General features: G+C 39.8%; 1 pseudogene; it reads right to left on the bottom strand.

The window, feature by feature from the left end:
• Positions 1-6290: 6290 nt before the first annotated feature.
• On the bottom strand, positions 6291-6911 carry LOC101641177 (annotated as a pseudogene).
• Positions 6912-19130: the final 12219 nt, after the last annotated feature.

Genomic DNA, 19130 nt, shown 5'->3' with positions numbered 1-19130 from the left:
AACCATAAAATTATTTTCGTTGCTACTTCATAGATGTAATTTTGCTACTGTTATGAATTGGGCGACCCCTGTGAGAGGGTCGCTCGACCCCAAAAAGGGTCACGACCTACAGATTGAGAACTGCTGCTCTAGTTCTTTAATGCTCCTCCCTCCCCTATCATGACCTCAGTTCTACTTTATAAGTCTGGCAAAACCAGAGTATGTACACTGGTACAGATAAGAACTCTCAACATGCAAAATCCAGTACAGATAAACCCCTCAGGAACAGTAATGGAAGTAGCAATACCATGAGGGTAGGGGGAGGTGGGGGAGAAAGGGGAAACTGGTCAAATGATCAATGTTTACTGTCCCCCACCCCAGAGTGATGAACAACAGAAGTATGGGTGAAGGGAGACAGCATACAGTGTAAGATATGAAAATAATAATTTATAATTTATCAAGGGTTTATGAGGGTGGGAAGGAGAGAGATGGGAAAAAAAGAAGAGCTGATTCCAAGGACTCAACTAGAAAGAAAATGTTTTGGAAGCAGACAGGGTGTGATGTAGCAATGATGAAAAATACAACTTTCCTCTAGTACCTAAATGCTTCCTCCACCACCACCCCACTATCATGATCCGAATTCTACCTTGCAAGTCTGGATAGACCAGAGGGTGTACACTGGTACAGATAGGAACTGGAAACACAGGGAATCCAGGGCGGCTGATCCCTTCAGGACCAGTGGTGTGAGTGGCGATACTGGGAGTGTAGAGGGAGAGTGGGTTGGAAAGGGGGAACTGATGACAAGGATCTACATGTGACCTCCTCCCTGTGGGATGGACAACAGAAAAGTGGGTGAAGGGAGACATCGGACAGGGCAAGATATGACAAAATAATAATTTATAAATTATCAAGGGTTCATGAGGGAGGAGGGAGCAGGGAGGGATGGGGAAAAAAAGAGGAGCTGATGCCAGGGGCTTAAGTGGAGAGCAAATGCTTTGAGAATGATGAGGGCAATGAATGTACAAATGTGCTTTACACAATTAATGTATGTATGGATTGTGATAAGAGTTGTATGAGCCCCTAATAAAATGATCTTTAAAATGTTTTGGAAGTGATGATGGCAGCATATGTATAAGTGTGCTTGATACAATTGACATATGGGTTGTTATAAGAGCTGTAAGAGCCCCAATAAGATAATTTATTAAATAAATAAATCAAAGAAAAATTATAAAATTATACTATCCAACAAATAAAATGATAATGAGATTATTAATGATACTATTATTGTACTTGCAACTCTGTGCTTATATGTGGAAGAAATATGGGTTAAATTCTTAAGGTGAAATCACACAAAAACAATTTGACACATTACTATGACATACCATATATTCTCGGGTATAAGCCGAGTTTTTCAGCACTTTTTTTATGCTGAAAAAGCACCCCTCTGCTTATACTTGGGTAAGGGTACCACTTACCTGTTCTATGGTGCAGTGCAGGTGTTCTCCAGTCTCTCCCACTCAACTGCGGTCGCCTGCAGCATCTGTGGGTCATCCTATGACTGCTAATATCACCACTCTTCATTCTCCTGCACACCGGCAGTCTCTGTGTTGTCCGTGCAGTACTGGGCAAGAACCTGCCCACTTCTGTGTGCTGGTACCTGGGGCGCACCGCATCCTTGTCAGATGAATGTTGGATGTGGCTGCTCTTCTTCTGCTCTTCTCCAGGGCTGTGATCAATGAGATAGCCTTTACAGTCTTACCCATGCTTGGTCACGCCCCTTTGTTCCACCCAAGCATTGCTGAATACAAGTACGGGATATCTCTGGTCTTGGATATACAGTACGTTTATTTACAGTACTTAGTCTGCTATATTTTATTTTTTATTTTCTTATTAACCCCTATCTGGACCCAGTGTTGACTATATTTGCACAGAGCAGCCTGCGTTAGGGCTCATAATATACACCCTGCATTGTGTACCCACTGCGACACTACATGTGTTGTGTAAACACTTCCCATACATATGTGGTAACACTGCGTATGCAGTAACGCAGCTCATGCAGTAACACACTGCATACACAATGCAGCGTGTATATTATGAGCTTTAACACAGGATGCTGCTCTATGCAAACAGTCATGTCATCACATTCTGGAATATCAGCCTGCGTTAGGCCTCAAACTATACAAGCTGCTTTGTGTACATGCGGTAAGGCAGCGTATATAGTAATGCAGCTCATGCAGTAACATAGTGTGTGTAATTATTGTTGATACCATATTGTTTTTGTTGATCCTCTTTTCCACTTACAGAGCTAGTTTACTGTTTTTCTTTGAAATAAATATTCAAAAACATTCAACCTACTGATGCTTCAATTAATGTAAATTTATTGGTATCTAATTTTATTTTGAAAATTACCAGTAGCTGCTACATTTCCCACCCTAGGCTTATACTGAAGTCAATAAGTTTTCCCCAGTTTTTTTGTGGTCAAATTAGTGCCTCGGCTTATATTCGGGTCGGCGGATACTCGAGGATATATGGTATTCCATCTGACTTAAAAAAAACTTTTTTATTTTGAAATAGGTGTAGGTTGACATTTCAGACGATCCATGTTTGTACTCAACAACTTGAACTTCTTATCAAACCTTCTAATAGCTTCCATATGCCTGTAACATACTATCTTCCCCTTTCTCAAGTTAACACCTGTCTCTCCTTTAACCTATTGCTTGCCTTTCTCTCCCAATTCTGTTGGCAACCATCAAGGTCTGTTTCTTTTGGTATGAAAACCTTTGCATTGACTTTTTTCATTTATAACAGTGGTCTCATACTGTATCTGTCCTTTTGTGATTAGCTAATTTCACTCAGCATAGTTTTCTCCAAATCCGGAGGAGGTTCTTCACAATTCCATCATTATTCTTTAGCGATGCATAGCATTTCAATGTGTGTGTGTGTGTGTGTGTGTGTGTGTGTGTGTACTGAAGTTTACTAATCCATTCCACCACCGCCACCACCTCAATGGCGGCATTTAGGTTGTTTTAATCTTCTTGCTATCGTGAACAGGGCTGTGATGAACATGGGTGTGCATGTGTCTGTTCATGTCATGGCTCTTACTTCTTTATAATAAATCAAGTAAAGGAATTGCTGGGTCATATATTATTTTTCTGGAGCCCTGGTGGCATCATGGTTACACATTGGGCTGCAATCTCCATGGTTGGCAGTTCAAAACCACTGACAACTTAGCAGAATAAAGACTAGGCTTTCTACTCCTGCAGTTTCAGTCTCCCGTGGGGGTTGCTATGCGTCAGCACTGGTTCGATGGCAGTGAGGTGACATTTTTATCCCCAATTTTTTCAGAAATCACCATATTACTTTCCACAGAGGTTGTACAGCTTTACAATCCCACTGCCAATGCATGAGGGTTCCGGTATCTCCATACCTTCTTCAGGATTTGTTATTTTCTTTTTTTTTTAAAACTTTGCTATCAATGCCAATATATGATGGTATCTCATCACTGTTTTGATTTGCCTCTCTTGATTCAAGCATTTCTTCAAATGTTTGTTGGTTGCCCGGAAGACTTCTTTGGTGAATGGTTTATGTCTCTGCCCATTTTTAAATTGGATTATTTATCTTTTTCTTGTTGAAGTTTTGTAGCTTTCTATACATTTTAGATATTAGTCTAATGTTTCCCTGCAAACATTTTCCCATTATGTAGGTTCTCCTTTTACTCTTTTGATGGTTTTTTGATGAACTGTCTTAGCTTTAGAAGTTCCATGTAATCTATTTTGTCTTCTGTCATCTGTATTTTCCATTATGTTTGTTAGTGTGCTTATGTGCTTATGCTTTGCCCTAGGGCTCTTAAACTTGTCCCTTTTATCTCATTGATGTTTTTCATAGTTTAGAGTTTTACATTTAGGTCTTTAATCCATCTTGAGTTCATTTTTGTATGTAGAGTGAAGTATGGATTCTGTTTCATTCTTCTGCAAATGGATATCCAATGTTGGAAGTACCATTTGTTGAAGAGATTATCTCGTCCCCATTTAATATACTTCAGCCTTTTATTGTTACATTTTACTTTTAGAAATAATAAATGGACAGCCATTGAGATGTAATAAAATTTTTCCAATTGTTTCCTTTAATTTGACTTCAACTCATTCTCTCTTAGAAAAATGGATGGAAAGAGAAATAGAAACTGCTTTTTTAGAAAGATGAATAGAATTTTTTTAACTAAAGGAATTCTTATTTTGATATCATCTTTACTATTATTTTCATCTTCAATTTTAAAATAGATTAACTCTTCCAGGTAATTTTCTTTGCTTGTGTTGTTCCAATATCTCTATATACTTTTATTATATCTGCATATTTTGCAAGATTTGAAATTTCTTGCTGGGATAAATGTATAGCATATTTGCATAAGCATTTGGTTGCTAACAGCAATGTCAGCAGTTGAAGCACACCAGCTGTCTGGGAAGAAAGCATAAGCAGTGTGCTTCCATAAACAGCACAGCCTTGGAAGTCAAATGGGATAGTTCTACCTTGTGTTGCAGGATCACTAAGAGTCACAATTGACTGGAAAACAATGAAGCTTGCTTTTTTGCTTTTTCACTTGCAAGGTCATTAACAGTTAAACAAATTCATAGAAAGATTAATAGATCAATGTGCACATATTAATAAATAGAAAAAATGTTTGAATGTGATCTAAATTTTAAATTAATATATTTATGCTTCACCTTTTGCTTCCATACAGAACAACATGTCTTTAGGGACTCAGAGAGCAGGGCTTCATGGAATGGAGTAGTGGTTTAAAGAACAAAGGGATGTTGAGATTATGTGTTCTCATATCTCAGCTCTAATGCTTTTTTTTCCTGTTTGACTTTGGGAAAGTTACAAGCTTTCCAAAGTTTTAATTTGATGATCTATGAAATATGGATAATTATACTACCGAAGTTGTGGAATTGTTATATGTGAAAAAAGAAACGGTACATTTTAAAGATTCCACACAGTGGAAACATATGGTGTGGAATATCAAAAACACAGTAAATATTGTTTGCTAAATTCTGTTTCTTATTGATATTCCACCTCATCTATTAGTTTGCCGTACTTGGGTGACTTGTGTGTTGCTGTGATGCTAGAAGCTACGCTGCCACTCTTCTAAATGTTAGCAGGCTCACCATGGCAAAGAGGTATCAGTGGAACTCTAGCTAAGAAAAAAATCAGTCACTAAAAACTTTATGAATAGTAGTGGAACATTATTTGATATATTTCCACAAGATGAACCTCTCAAGTTGAAAGGTCTCAAAATACAACTGGAGCTCAAAATTCAAACTCATGAACTTCCTCCTCAAAATAGAATTGATATTGATGATGTAGATTGAATTAAACTTTGGGACCTTCATTTGCTGATAAGTCAGCTTTAAACAGCCATTAATAATCTGAATTTTGAATATATGAAGTATGACTCTAGGAAAATAAGAAATTATAAAAAAATAAAAGTGAAAACTTGAAGATAGACCTCTTAGGCATTAGTGAAATGAAAATGGACTGATTGATCTTGGCCATTTTCAATCAGACAATTATATAGATTAATATGCCAGAGATGTCAAATTCTATATGAATGTCATTGCACTGATTATTAAGTAAACAAACAAGCACACAAGCAAACAAATAAAGTCAAGATCTATCTTGAAGTACAATCCTTTCTGTGATAGGAAAAAAAACTTAATGTCTACAAGACCATTTAATTTTATGTTTTTGTTGTTGTTAAGTTGTGACTGAACAACATTGAGTCCATTGTGACTCATAGTGACCTTATGTCTAATAGAACAAAACACTGTCCCGTCCTGTGTCATCCTCACAATTGGTCCTAATACTTGAGCTTATTGTTGCAACCACAGTGTCAATCATATCCTTGAGGGCTTTCACTGCCCTCAATTTTACCAACTATGAGCCCTTCTCCAGGGTGTGTAAGATGAAGGTTCACCATCCTTGTCTCTAAGAAGCACTCTGGCTGTACTGCTTCCAGGACAGATTGGTTTTACCTTGTAGCAGTCCATGGCACTTTCAATACTCTTTGCCAACACCACAGTTCAAACTCATGGGTTCTTCTTCCGCTTTTCTTATTCAGTGTCCAACTTTCCCATGTATATGAGGCCATTGAAAGTACCATGGCTTGGGTCAGGTGAACCTGAATTCTCAAAATAACATCATTGTTTTTAAATACTCTAAAGAGGTCTTATACCGCAGATTGACCTAACGCAACCTGTCCTTTTATTTATTTGTTTATTTATTTGTTTGTTTGTTTGTTTATTTTTATGTTAGTTCTTTTATTGCTTTTCTTCCACCTTCTCCTTGGCCTCCTCGCCTTCAGGCGCCTTGGTCCCAGAAGCCTCTTCACTGTCCGCCTTCACAGAAAGAGCTTCTAGCTTCTCAGCCACCTTCTCTGCATCTGTTTTCCCTGCCCCTGCTTTCTTTTCTCTCTCTTCAATCTCTTCTCTGCCTTCTTCAAACTTTGTTTTGAATTTCTGGGCATTTTCAGCTTTTAGAAACGGGATGGCGAGCAGCTCTGTCTTGGGGCACTCATCGGCAAAGTCAGCATGGGTGTTCCAGACCCAGGCTTGGTCACTGCCTGCGTTCCGCTTCAGCTCCATCTGCGTGTGATATAGTGGTTGGCACTTATCTTCAGGGTCTTATCCCTGCGCATGAGCAAGCGGATGCTCCCCTTCTACTTGTGCTTCAGGAGCTTCACGTCGCCTGTTCCCCGCTCCTTCCACTCTGGGAGGTCGTTCTCCGAGGCAAAACGGTACAGCTTTGCTCGCATTTTAATCCAGCGTCTTAATTTCTTGTTCGGGTAGAGAAAAAATCGGCTCGAACTGGGCGTCGTGGTTAGACTTATCTATGTTTTCGGTGGTGTCCCGATCCTCATGCAAATCCTTGGTGGCCGCCATGGGAGTGCCGTGGCGGTGACGAGGGCTCGACTGGTGTGGTCTTCGCTGGCTCTGTGGAGTCTCAGCAGCTGGCCGTCGCTCCTTCCCTCTGCGTCTTGTAAAATTCTATTGTGCCATCTCCAGCTTTTTTCTATCACCTAGACATATTTTCCAACTACTATTCCCTCATCTTTGTTTCCCATTTTCTCATTTCAATCATGAATAATTATCAATGCATCTTGATTTCATGTTTGATTAATTTGAGACTGAAAACTGGTAGAATCCTTCAATTTCTGATTAACTTTAATGTTGCTGCATAAATTTGAATGATAGTTGTATCAACTGAATTTTCTTAGATATGGATAGATATCCAATCACAGACAGCATTGTACTTCAAGATAGATCTTTACTTAATCATATATTAAATATATTTTTTATTAATCATGTACTCCAAGATATATTTTCTTGATCATATACCAGTATTAAATATATTTTTATTAATCATTAAATATCCTTTTTAATGATAGTGCAATGCCATTTCTCTTGAATTGTCATTCTCAGCATAGTAAGCCATATTATGGGCTGATTCAAAGTGGCCTGCACCAGTCCGTTTCAGCTCACTAATGTTTGGATATTGATCTTTATGGGTTTGGTTTCATTTTTGATTGATTAAAATTTTCCCAGATTTATATTTTGAACATTCCAAATTCCAATGATTAATTGGTGCTTACAGTTATTTCTTTGTACTTTGGGACATGCTGTACCCGCAAACAAAGATCCTGAAGGCTTTATTCCATCCACATCATTTTTGTTACTCTTCTCTTTGAGAAGGTAACTCTTTATCAGTCATATTTTGAGTACCTTCTGACTTGAGGGGTTCATCTTCTGGCCCTATATCTGACAACATTCCACTGCTATTCTTGAGGTTTTCAGTATCTGACAATAGCAATGTAACATAAGCTTTTCAGTGACTAATTCTTCAGAAGCAAACAGTCTATTCTTTATCATCTGTTCCTAGTCAGAAGCTATGATGAAACCTGTACACCTTGGGGGTCACCTTGCTGCTATTTGGAATATTCATAACATAGCTTTCAATATCATGGTAACATGCAAGCCACCACAATACTACAAACTAACAACTTTGGTGAAATTGAAAGGAAATTTCCTTGGAAATGTGGACTACTTTCTATATAACTAGACTGTGGAAATCTTTCTTGATTCTTGCTACAACTGAATCCTACATCGGGCTCATTGACCTCCAGTTCTTGGAGCTTGAACCAACAACCTACCATATTGCCTTCCTACCTTGGGAGTCTTCAGAGGACGGTCATAGGACATCCTGACATTGGACTCATTCACTCTGCAGTCACAATCAAGGCCAGGGGCTGATTATGGAACAAGTCCTTAATAATAATATTCAACTTAATATTGAAGCTAAAGAAAAATTTTTAAAGTTTGTGAGAGCCATCTGAATTTGGAGACCTCTTCAAAAGCAGATCTGATATATTGAACACTAATAACTGAAAACCAGATAAGTTGGGATATGATATCAAGAATAGGGCAATGCATGTACAAATGTGCTTAACACAATTGATGTATGTATGGATTGTGATAAGAGTTGTATGATCCCCCAATAAAATGATTTAAAAAAAAGAATATCACACATGAAGAAAGTAAGAGGTCATTGAAAAGTTAGGAAAGAAAGGAAAGACAAAAGTGGATGCCAAAAAAGATTCTGAAAGTTGTTCTTAAAGTTACAATAGCTGAGCAAATGAATGACATGATGTAGTAAAAGAGCTGAACAGAAAATTCCAAAAGGCAGCTCAAGAAAACAGTATTTTAATAAACTGCAAAGATCTGAAGTTAGAAATCAAATGGGAAGAACATGCACAGCGTATTTTAAGCTGAAAGAAGCATAGAAAATTCAAGCCACAAGTTAAAATTTTGAAAGATTCTGTGGGCAAAATATTAAATAATGCATGACACACCAAAAAATGATGGAAGGAAAACACACAGTTTCTATACCAAAAATAATTGGTTGTCATTCAACCATTCCAAAAGGTGAAGAACTATCATCAAGGACTGATAGTGTTGCAGAAAAAAATCCAAGCTTCAGCAAAGGCATTAGTGAGTAACAAAGTTTCAGAAATTGTCCGGATATCAATTATAATGTTTCACCAAATAGATGCAGCACTGGAAGCACTCACTAGTTTATGTCAAAAAATTTGGGAGGCAGCTATTTGGCCTACCAACTGGTAGAGATATATATTTGTATCTATTTCCAAAGAAAGGTGATCCAATAAGGTGTAGAAATTATCTAACAATATCATTACTATCTCATGTAAGAAAAAAAATTACCAAAGATAATTCAACAATGGTTGTAGCCTGATTGAGAAGAGAATATGGAATGAGAAATATTATTTTTGACATCATATAGATTTTGACTGAGCAGAGAATATTAGAAAGATGTTTCTTTTTGTCTTATTGACTATTTAAATCCTTTGGACTATGTGAATCATAACAAAGTATGGATAAGAATTTCAAAGCATAGGGACTCCAGAACATTTACCTATTGTGGTAGTTACATATTCTGGTGTTGACTTGAGACTATTAAGAGTGAAGGGATAGAGTTTAGCCTATCAATAAGTCACTGCTTGATGACTGCATTTGACAATGCTATGGAGATAAATAGCTCCCTGGAGGTGGGACACACTCTCTCTGCTTTGACTCCCTGCGGGACATTCCTCTTAACAAGCCACAAGTAGCTACACTGAAAGAGCCAGAGCCCTGGAGCTAGAGGAGCCACAAGGAGACCCACACCAGCGATGAGATGCTTCTGCCGCCACTGGATTCATAATACTTTTCACCCACTAGCCAATGATCTTCCTGCATTCAGAATCATTGAAAGTGTTGCATGAGTTTGAAGAGGAATTTAAACATTGATATCAGACATAAGGGCTGATATTGGACTTATAGACTTGATCTGGACTGGGCTAGGATATTTTCTTAATATAAATTACTCTTTATATAAAGCTCTTTATGTTTTATCGTTTTATTGGGGTCTCATACACCTCTTGACATGATCCATCCATCCATCCATTGTATCAAGCACATTTGTACATATGTTGCCGTCATTTTCAAAACATTTTCTATCTACTTGTGCCTTTGGTATCTGGTCCTCCCCCGCCCCCACCTCCTCCCCTCCCTCCCTCATGAACCCTTCATAATTTAAAAATTATTATTATTTTTTCATGTCTTACACTGATCATTGTCTCCCTACACCCACTTTTCTGTTGTCCACACCCCTAGGAGGGGGTTGTTTGTAGATACTGTGATTGGTTCCCCATTCTCTCCCCATCTTTCGCTTGTACTCCTGGTTTCTCTAGTCTCATTATTGGTCCTGAGGGATTTATCTGTCCTTGATTCCCTGTGTTTCCAGCTCTTATCTATACATGTGAACATGCTCTGGTCCAGCCAGATTTATAAGGTAGAATTGGGGTCATGATAGTAGAGGGGAGGAAGCATTAAAGAACTAGAGCAAAGTTGTATGTTTCATCGGTACTATACTGCACCCTGACTGGCTTGTCCTTTCCTTGTGACCCTTCTATAAGGGACTGTCCATTTGTCTACAGATGAGCTTTGGGTCTCTACTCTACCCTCCCCCTCATTCACATTGATGTGGGTTTTTGTTCTGTGTCATTGATTCCTGATTCCTGATGCCATCAACAATTCATGGTCACACAGGCTGGTGTGCTTCCATGTGGACTTTGTTGCTTCTCAGCTAGATGATCACTTTTTTATATTCAAGCCTTTAAGAAACCAGACTGAAGCTCTTTCTCATACACATATGGGTGTCTCTGGATTTGTTTTCTAGTCAACCCAGACTAACACACTTATGATCCTGTAGAATTTGTATATACAGGCAGTCATTTGAATGGAATGAGTGCATTGTATGGTTTAAATAAAGGTGTGTTTCAGAGATAGTTCACAATACTTATTAAATCTGTATGCTAGGAAAATGATCTGAGATACTGTATATGAAAAAACAACAACAACAACAAGGAACAGGATTTGAAGGAAGCTCATTAACAACCTGTGGTATGCAGATGACATGACCTTGTTTGCTGAAAGTGAAAGGGGCATGAAGTACTTATTGATTAAATAGAAGAATAGAAAGAAAGGGGGGAAATGGCACCCGATAGGATGCACCTGTACAGAGCTCCTGCTGTCAGACCAGAAAATTGGGAGGTAAGGTAAAGGGAATGGGGAGGTGGAGTCCAGAAATTAGAACTAGGGTACTAGGGTCTCTCCTGAACCCCTTTTTTGAGTGTGATTTCCACTCACAAAGCAAACTGAGAAGGCTTTAAAGTGCTCTAGCTTCTGCGGGCCCACTTGGCCAGCAGCGCCCTTGCCAGGAGCCGTGGAGGCTTTTCCAGGCTGACACCTTAAAGGGTACAGCACCCCCAGACACAGGAAAACCCCACCCGGAGCTCTGTCCATGCTGTTGGCTACCCTGAACTCACTGCCTGGGGAGTGGCGGTGGTGGGTAGCCATAATTTAGAATAGAAGAAAAGGCAGATTATTTCCTGAAGTAGATTGTGGTGTGGGAGAAAATAAGTGGAATCCAGGGAGCGGAATTAATTCCAATCGGCTGAGAAGGAAACAACCCCCCTTGATAAGCTGGATCTCCCCCTCTGGGGACCAGCCTGACAGCCCCCAAATCAGAGCACATCACAAGCATTAAAAAAAAATTAAAAAGAAGGTGAAATATATATTATTGGTTAATAACTCAAACTGCAGTCTGGTTTCTCAGCTGCAAAGAGCACATAGGTGGGGGGTCCTTAACATAAATCAGCATATGAAGTAACCTAGCTAAGGCATGCCAGAACCCAGCTACAGGTCTAGATGCTTTTTGCATAACAAAGACCAACTGTATCAAGTGTCAGTTTCAAACAGCACTGGGACTGCAGACTAGAGATTGTGTGTGACAAGTTAACAAGGGACCAGGGGGATAACAAATAAATAAATAAAAGCCTCTGATCTAGAAGTAGGACACCAGCAGCCTAGATAGGACAACAAGCCCAGCTTCCCTTTCAGTGACTCTACACATAGCTGGGGAGACCCTGATGGGCCTGGGGCCCTAGAACAGGCTGTGGGAACACCCCACCCCCGACCCCTGCTGCAGTGCTACATATAGCACAAGGCAGGCATACCAGTAAAATCCAGAGCTCAACAGACGCCTTGTCACGGGTGCGATCTAGCCTTTGAAAGTAGTCCCACACAGCATCTGTAGAACCCTACATTAAATGGGTAGAGCACCCCGCTACCTAGAGGAAGAGTTGGAACTCCTCCAGCCTCATGGATAGGTTATCAAGCCTCAGTTATCACCTTACCTACTACTCTATTTCTTCCCCTCTGCATTCACTAGCATTTCTATCCTTCCTACTGCAGTCAGTCACGAGCTCAGCCAGTCTCAACAAGCTGCGGTTCTTTTTTCTCGCTTTCTTCTTTTCCCCTCTTTTTCCTCTTCTCTCCCACTCTCTTCTGTCATAAACCAGTACAGACTTCCAGATCACTACCCTCCATTTAGGGCAAATCAACCCAAATAGCAGGAGGAACTCCAGCCCATCTCCGTGGGAGTGCTGAAAACCACAGAAGGCAGCTGGGATAAACATCTACCCCACACTGCGCTGCTGAGGAAACCTCTGTCGGACCTCTAGGCAAGCTCATCAACTAGGGAAACACTTCCCAGCACCACTGGGTCCCTGCACTAAAAGGGCATACCAACCTGCCATTGTGAGGCACAGTCTAAACCCCTTTGGCCCCACATACAAGTAATCAGGAATCAGCTATCTCTTTATTCTTTATTTCCCCCTTCTCGCTCTCCTCCCTCTTTACCATCACAGACAATCTTAGAGAACACAATGGGGTTTTTTTGGCCCTTTTCCCATCCTTCTGCTTTTTCTCTTTCTTTCTTTGTTCTCTTCTCTCACTACTTGTATGATTCTCTCTTATCCCTCTAATTACCTTTACATGCCACTGCTGGTTCCCAGACCCCTACACTCTGCCTAGGGCAACCCTGTTATCTCAGTGGGCAGCCTGACTCCTAAGACAGTGCTCCACACAGGACAAGTCAGTGCTCCACACAGCACAGCATGGGGTCAGCTATTTCTTTATCAATTGTGTCAGTTCTGTCTCCCTCTCCTTCCTTTTTTTTTTCTTTTTTTACTTTATCCGTGTTCTTCTTTAACTTATTCTTCTTTTATCCTCTTATTCAAACTCCTCTCTCTATCCTTCCATAGCCTCAGCAGATTAAGTTCTCCTTTCTTGTTGTTTTCTTCCTTTCTTCCTTTTCTTTTTTCCCCCCTCTTTTCACTTTTGTTTTCTCTGTCCATCCGAGTTGAGTGTAGGTTACTGGGTGTCAGTCTGCTAGAAATTGTTGCTCCAGTCTGTGTCTTCCTCTTTCTCTCTTCCACCTCTCCTTTCACTCCCTTTTCTGTCACAAGCCACTAGCAGCCACCAGGTCACTCCCCTTAGCCTAGGGCAACTCTGAAGGCTCAAGTGGGGGAGCTCCCATCCACATTTATAGGCCTGGCAAGCATATGGGGAATTCACACTGCTCCTCTTCCACACAACAAGCAGCAGGGGGTTCTCCCTACAAAAATCGGGGCGATCCCCAGCCTAAATTCCGAGGCCCTACAGGTGACTGGGGGAAACATCTGGTCACCATTAGTGGGGCCCCACGCTACTTCGGGAACACCCACCCAATGTCCAAGGTGATCTCTATGTCTACAGTAATCCCCCTACCAGCTACCGAGCTGTACACCAAGGTGGGTATACCCACACACCCTCCTCAGCACTTGAGTCATAGAGGAAAACAACACAGGCCAGCCGAGGTGCTCCAAGAACCATGAAGGCTACTTAGAGATCAGCCAGGGAAGCAAAGCACTCATGGGCCCACAACAACCTGACCATGTCACATGAGAGGAATATCCAATACACATTCCAAGTAACAGAATACTGGATGGCCAGGACAAGAGCGAAACCACAGGAAAATATAGCAATAGCCAGACCTCTCAGGACAGCTACCAGCAGGTAGTTCACAGAAGAAATCATAGGAATCCCCCAAGAGAGAGCCCATGGCTCTTTGACTCAGAAAGATGGCTCCAGGCTCCTCTAAAACAACACGTAAACAGCAACCAGTTCTAACAGCTTCAACGAAAAAGCAGGAAAAACAGAAGACAATGCCAGAAGAAGTTATGAACATAACGATGGGCATAGAAGAAGCACAACTGCCACAAAAAGAAAATTTCAAAATGCTGTTTGAAGTCACAACGGATATGAGGGAAGCAATGCATAAAAAAGGTGAGATGATAGAGGAGATAAAGGCAATGCACCAAAGGGAAATACAAGAGTTAAGGGATGAAATAACAAAATCCAGTGACAAATTGACAGATCTTGCCAATAGGCCTGAGGAGGCAGAGAAGCACATCAGTGACGTAGAGGATAATCAAGCAGACTTCAGAAAACTAGAAAAGCAGTCAAATAAGACAGTCAAAAAAAAAAAAGACAGTCAAATTATCTGAAAAAAAACTTGAGAGCCATGTCTGATGCTATGAAAAGAAACAATATTAGAATAATTGGAATACTGAAACAAGACACAACCAAGAAATCAACAGCGAAAATAGCAAGGGAATGCTTAGATGAAAACTTCCCCAGCTTAATAAAGGAAAATCAGGCAACCATTCAAGAGGCTGGAAGAACACCAGCCAGACTGAATCCCAAGAAGAAGTCACCAAGACACAAAATTGTCTAATTATCCAACTTTGAGGAAAGGAGAAGATCATAAAAGCAGCTAGGGAAAAGCAAACAGAAACGTATAAAGGTACCCCAATAAGAGTATGTTCAGATCTATCAGCAGAAACCATGAAGAAAAGGAGGGAATTGAGTAACATATTCCAAAAATTGAAGGAAAACAACGCAAGCCCAAGAATACTTTACCCAGCCAAGTTATCTATTAAGATAGATGTCAAAGTAAAAGTCTTCCCAGACAAAAACAACCTCAAAGAATTCACAAAACTAAACCCAGCCCTACAAAAGATCCTTGACGATCCAGTATGGGTAGAAGATAAACACTCACCAAAGGCAAATAAGAGACCATCACATAAAACAACTCCACCCATAGGACGACAAAGAGGAGACATACTCCAGGATATCATCAGCTTAATAGTGGAAAGAAGGCAAACATAAACCACACACACAACACAAGCAGATAAGATAGGTAGATAGGAAAATACCCAACACAAAAGGTACAAGATGACATCACAGAGTCCACAGATGGATATAATAACACTGAATATCAATGGTCTGAACTCAGGCATCAAAGGGCAGAGGCTAACAGACTGGCTGCGGAAACATAACCCATCGATCTGCTGCCTCCAGAAGACTAATCTCAAGCTTGCAGACAAAAACAGGTTGATAATTAAAGGATGGAGAAAACTATACCAAGCAAATGTTAATGCCAAAAAAGCAGGGGTAGTGATCCTAATATCTGACCAAATTGACCTCAAGATACCAGCCATAACAAGAGACAAGGAGGGGCACTATATAATGCTCAAGGGAACAATAGACCAAGAACCAGTGAGCATAATAAACATATATGCACCTAACGAGAGAGCAGCGAAATTCGTGAATCAAACAATCCAAAAGATGAAAAAAGAGATCACAGGCTCAACAATTATAGATGGTGACTTTAATACACCACTCTCTGAAAAGGACAGATCATTGGGAAAGAAACTCAACAAAGAGGCTAGAGATCTAAATAGCACACTTGGACGACATGACTTGATAAGATATCTTCAGAGCGTTCCACCCACGTGCAAAAAAATTCACATTATTTTCAAGTCCACATGGCACATACTCAAAAAATAGACCACATGCTGGGACACAATTCAAACTTGAGTAAATTCAAGCACATAGAGGTTATATATACAGACATCTCTCTCTAATCACTGTGTCATAAGGCTGGAAATTAACATAAGTATGGTGAAGAAAACTAAGGTAAACAATTGGAGGCATTTTCTATTGCAAAAAGAGTGGGTATTGACCCAGGTCAGAGATGAAGTCAGAAAGTTTCTAGAAACCAACGAGAACGAAAATACGACATACCAAAACCGGTGGGATACAGCAAATGCATTTATCGGAGGAAGGTTGATAGCAATAAATGCACACTTTAAAAAAGAAGAGAGACTTGTGGATGATATGCTGACACAAAACTTACACCAATTAGAGCAGAGTCAACAGAACAACCCTACTAATAGCAAGAGGATAGATATAATAAAAAGCAGAGCCAAGATACAGGAGAAGGAAAACAAGAAAACGATGGGAAAAATTAATGCCACTAAAAGTTGGTTCTTTGAAAGAATTAACAGAATTGATAGACCTCTGGCAAACCTAACCAAAGAAAGGAAAGAACAAACGACATTTACAAGGATGAGGGATGAAACAGAGGACATTACAATGGACCCTAATGAAATCAAAAGGATAATTACATAGTACTATGAAGGTTTATACTCTAACGAACTCAAAAATTTGGAAGACATGGACAAATATTTGGAAACACAATCTCTCCCTAGACTATCCCAGATGGATATCAAGAACATCAACAGACCCATAGCAATGGAAGAAATAGACAAGATAATCAAGGGATTACCAGCAAAAAAATCCTCCAGGCCAGATGGATTCACAGAGAATTCTACCAAGCATTCAGGGAAGAACTGACACCAATCCTATACAAACTCTTCCAGAACATAGAAAAAGACGGAAAACTCCCAAACTGTTTCTATGAAGCTAGTATAACTTTGATACCTAAAGTGGGTAAAGATGCCACAAGAATCGAGAACTATAGCCCAATATCCCTAATGAATATTGATGCAAATATCCTTAACAAAATACTGGCCAATTGAATACAAAAGCTTTAAAAAAATAATTCACCATGACCAAGTGGGATTCATAACAGGGATGCAGGGATGGTTTAACATGCAAAATACCATCAGCAGTATTCGCCACATTGGCAAAAAAACGGTAAGAATCACATGATAATACCAATAGATGCGGAAAAAGCATTCGGCAATATCCTACACGCATTCTTGTTTAAGACACTCAAGAAGATAGGAATAGAAGGAAATTTTCTCGATATTATACAAGCCATATATGAAAAACCAATAGCTAACGTGGTAGTTAACGGAGAAAAGTTGAAAACAATTGCACTGAAAAAGGGGACCAGACAAGGATGCCCCTTGTCCCCACTCTTATTTAATATCGTACTTGAGGTCCTAGCTAACAACACAAGACAAAGGAAAGATATTAAAGGTATTCAGCTGGGGAAGGAAGAAGCGAATTATCATTATTCACAGATGATATGATTCTATATATCGAAGATCCCTTAAACTCCGCAAGCAGAGTGTTGGAAGCAATAGAGGAATATGGCAGAGTGGCAGGGTACAAAATCAACAAACAGAAGTCGATTGGACTGCTCTACACATCAGACAAGGTCACAGAAGAGATAATTAAAAAGGTAGTACCCTTTACAATAGCCAAGCACAAATTGAAATACCTAGGGATATACCTGACTAAAAAAAAAGTGAAAGATCTGTATGAGGAAAATTATAAAACACTACTTCAAGAAATCAAGAGTGACCTCAACAAATGGAAGAAAATCCCATGCTCGTGAATTGGCAGACAATATAGTAAAGATGTCAGTTCTGCCCAAGGCACTGTATAAGTTCAATGCCATCCCAATACGAATACCACCATCCTTCTTCAAAGAATTGGAAAAACAGATTACCAACTTCATATGGAGGGGGAAGAAGTTCAGAATTAGCAGAGAACTCAAGAAGAAGGCCAAAGTTGGAGGGCTTTCTCTCCCTGATGTTAGCAAGTACTATGTGGCCACAGTAGTCAAAACAATGTGGTATTGGCATAATGGCAGATACTCAGACCAATGTGAAAGAGTTGAAGACCCAGAAATAAAAACATCAGCATACAGGCAACTGATCTTTGATAAGGGCCCCCAAAATATTAAATGGGAAGCAGATGCCATCTTCAATAAATGGTGCTGTAAAAAATGGATATCTAACTGCAGAAAAATGAAGCAACATCCTTACCTCACTCCATGCACAAGAATAAACTCAAGGTGGATCACAGACCTTGAGATAAAACCCCAAACAATTAGGGTCATAAATGAGGGAATTGGGACAAACCTGAGAACCTTGGCAAAGGGCATACATAGGATATCAGAAACAGGAAAGGATACAAACGTAGAGGAGTCACAAATAGACAAGTGGGACATACTGAAGATAAGACACCTGTGTACATCAAAAGAATTCACCGAGAGAGTAAGTAATAAGAGAGTCCACCGACTGGGAAAACATCTTCAGCAATGACACATCAGACAAAGGCCTTATTACTAAACTCTACAATACCTTGCAAGCTCAAAATAAGAAAATAACTAACTGCCCGCTGAGGAGGTGGGAAAAGGACCTGAACAGAAGTTTCACAGAGTTTGATATCTGAATGGCCAATAAACATATGAGAAAATGTTCCCGATCATTAGTCACAAGAGAAATGCAAATCAAAACAACTATGAGATACTACTTAATACCCTCAAAGATAGCCCAGTTCAAAAAATCAGAAAGCAACAAATGTTGGAGGGGCTGTGGCGAGACAGGAACTCGCATCCACTGCTGCTGGATCTGTAGATATGTACAGCCACTATGGAAATCGATTTGGTGATTTCTCAAACAGATGGAAATTGCATTACCATAAGACCCAGCAATCCCCCTACTGGGCATATACCCAGAAGAGGCAAGAAACAAACCACAGCCAGACATCTGTGCTACAATGTTCATTGCGGCACAGTTCACAATCACAAGAGTTGGAAGCAACCCAAATTTCCATCAACAGACGAATGGATTAAAATACTATGGTACATACATATAATGGAGTACTATGCATCACCAAAAAGCAGCGATGAATGCATGAAGCATATCGCCACATGGAAAGAACTGGAGGAAATAATGCTAAGTGAAGTAAGCGAAGCAGAAAAGGTCAAGTATAACGTGAGTCCACTGAGGTAAGGTAAATAAATAAATAAATAAATAAATAAATAAATATATATATATATATAGAAAGGTAAATGCACACAGGGAAAAGCTACTGTATGCAAACACTCTAGGGGTA

The sequence above is a fragment of the Echinops telfairi genome, unplaced genomic scaffold, assembly GCF_000313985.2.
Source record: "Echinops telfairi isolate 266 unplaced genomic scaffold, ASM31398v2 ScPeMD7_6;HRSCAF=24_1, whole genome shotgun sequence".
In the NCBI taxonomy this organism is placed as follows: domain Eukaryota; kingdom Metazoa; phylum Chordata; class Mammalia; order Afrosoricida; family Tenrecidae; genus Echinops; species Echinops telfairi.
This window is presented reverse-complemented; position numbering and strand designations above follow the sequence as displayed.